Raw genomic sequence first — 2,708 nt, 5'->3', positions numbered from 1 at the left:
GACCTTACGCCGGGGTCTCGCCCCCTCCTTGGGGTCCCGCCCTTACCTGGGGTCACTCCCTCAGCTGGGGTCCCTCCCGCATCTCGAGGTCGCCGTTCTCACGCCGGGATCCCGCCCTCATTTGGGGGTCCCTCCATCACCTCCGGAGTCCCTCCATCACCTTGGGGTCCCGCCTCCACTCCAGGCTTCCATCCCTCACCTGGAGTCCCTCCCTAACCTGGCTCCTTCCCTCACCTCCGGGTCCCTCCCTCACCTGGGGCCCCCCTCTCACTCCGGGCTTCCATTCCTCACCTCACCTGGGTCCCTCCCTCACTAGTGTCCCGCCCTCACTTGGGGGTCCCTCCGTCAGCCCCGGGGTCCCTCCTTCACCTTGGGGTGCCGCCCTCACTCCGGGCTTCCATCCCTCACCTCCGGGCTTCCATCCCTCACGCCGGGGTCCTTCCCTCACCTGGGGTCCTCCCGGCCCCCGCCCCGGGCAGCCCCAGCAGGACCTGTCCCTCACGGCCCGGGGTCTGTGTCCGCACCTGCCGCAGGTGAGGGTGGCGGTGCCGGCTCGTCCCAGAAGAGCAGGGTCAGATGGGATTTTGGGAAGGAATTGTTCCCTGTGAGGCTGGTGAAGCCCTGGCACAGGGTGCCCAGAGAAGCTGCGGCTGCCCCTGGATCCCTGGCAGCGTCCCAAGCCAGGCTGGACAGAGCTTGGAGCACCCTGGGATAGTAGGAGATGTCCCTGCCCATGGCAGAGGGTGTGACTGGATGAGCTTTATGGTCTCTTCTAACCCAAACCATTCTGGGATTCTGTGATTTTTAGTGTTTCATTATTGGAAACGTGATACAAGACTGAAATCACTCTGACATGTGCTACCACCCTGGCGGTCCCTTGGCTTCAGTTACACATCCACAACTCCTACTGAAGCCCTCCTCAGTGCCCATGAGCATATCCTTAAATTTAATGGTTTAAAGGGAGTAGAAGAGACTCCAGACTGTGACCAGGACAATGGCACCAGCCACTGTCAGTTTTCTGGTGCAAGAAAAAGCCTAGAAAACAAAGGAAGGGAAGTGACTAGAGTGGAGTTTTAACTCTGCTCAGGCAATGGAAGAGATTAGAGGTTTTATATTTCAAGCCTCATTTGTTAGGGATGCAGCAATGTCCCAGCAGGCATCATTGGAAAACTCAGTCCTGACCCAATGCCACACAGAAGGGCTCCATAGAGAATCACGAGCCAAATTCCCTTTGCTCCAGCTCACCTCAGTGCTGCTGTGTAAGCTTCCTTGCCATGGGCTGCCTCCTGCACTGTGGTGAGTAACAGGACATCATTTTAAAAACCAGATGAGAGGGAAATCCCCAGCCTCTGCACAATGTTCAGTGCAGCTCAGAAAGGTAGATCGTGAAGCAGGATTTACCTCATTAGTTTCCATCTTTATTTTACTAATCTTCAAACTGCTGCTAAAACTGTGCATTGTTGTGACTGGAAAATAAATCATGTAGAAACATTGCTTATCCTAATCAAGTTATAAGCCTGGAATTGAATTATAAAAAGCAGATGTTTACATTCTTTCTCCCCTTCAGCACTGATGTCATGAGAAGGGAGCACATAACCAGAGCTGTGCAAAGCATTCGCAATAAAACCCCAAACCATGGAAAACTTGTCTCATCTGTAACTCTGCTAGCAGAAAACTAGGACCAGGTTTGTCAAAAATACTCACAAATTGTGTAAGGAGAGATGCACTCACGCCATTAAATAGGAATATGTATTTTGAACATCCCAAGGACTGGCAGCATTTGGATTTAAGGATTGCCTTCAGTCCTTTAGGAGGAGAAATTCCTGTTATGTTTTGCATCATAAAGAAAGCCATCGTGTTCTTTCTGTCCCAAATTATTTCCCAGTTTGCTGTGAACAAGAAAGAACAAACCCAATGGCTGTATGAAAAAATAACCCTCCAGGGTACCTACTTCTGTGTCCCAAAACACACATCCCTGAACATGGCTTTTAAGGTACCACATAAAGCAAAACCTTTATTGTGTAACAGTGGAAACTGATTCTTATTTTGGTTGCCTCACACTTTCCACTATAAAATAGCCTTGCAGCTTGGAAGCTCTGACACTATTATTCACAGCAGGCGTTTGAAATTTGCAGAAAGTCCTGTAGCAAGAGGAACAACTTTTTTTCTTCTTCTCCAATGAAATGGTTTTCATAGTTTGCCAAAGATTCATCTATTGAAAAAAAAAATAAAAATCCTTGTTTTCCTTCTGACATGCTCTCCAGTAAGGTTTTGACATGATGCCAGAATGAGAGCGAAGCACAGGCACTCTGAGGTCAGGCCAGGCACTGTGGGAGTGCTCCGTGGCAGGAACACCTGGGGATTGTCAGGGTGGGCTGTGGGCAGGGCATGGAGGGGAACAGGGTCAGGGTACCCCAGAGGGAGCAGCCCTGGCTCTGCCACTGCAGATGCCACCCTCACGAGGTCCACTGGAGTCTCCTTCATATGCACAGACATTTCAGTTGTATTCACAATTCCTAATTCTGAGCGTTTCTAGCTTCACCTTGATCACCTTTTTGTGCCTGTTTTGGGGCTGGAATTTAACATTTTCTTTATGCAATTTGGGAGCATAGAAGAATCCAACAGATGTGGTCTTAATAGTATAACACCCTGCCACCACACTCCTGTATTGTCACATGGAGTGTGGGTAAAGCTGACCTTTGGAGGTG

The sequence above is a fragment of the Geospiza fortis genome, unplaced genomic scaffold (genome assembly GCF_000277835.1).
Source record: "Geospiza fortis unplaced genomic scaffold, GeoFor_1.0 scaffold229, whole genome shotgun sequence".
Taxonomy (NCBI): Eukaryota; Metazoa; Chordata; class Aves; order Passeriformes; family Thraupidae; genus Geospiza; species Geospiza fortis.
The sequence above is the reverse complement of the archived record's forward strand: the minus strand, read 5'-3'. Positions refer to the sequence as shown.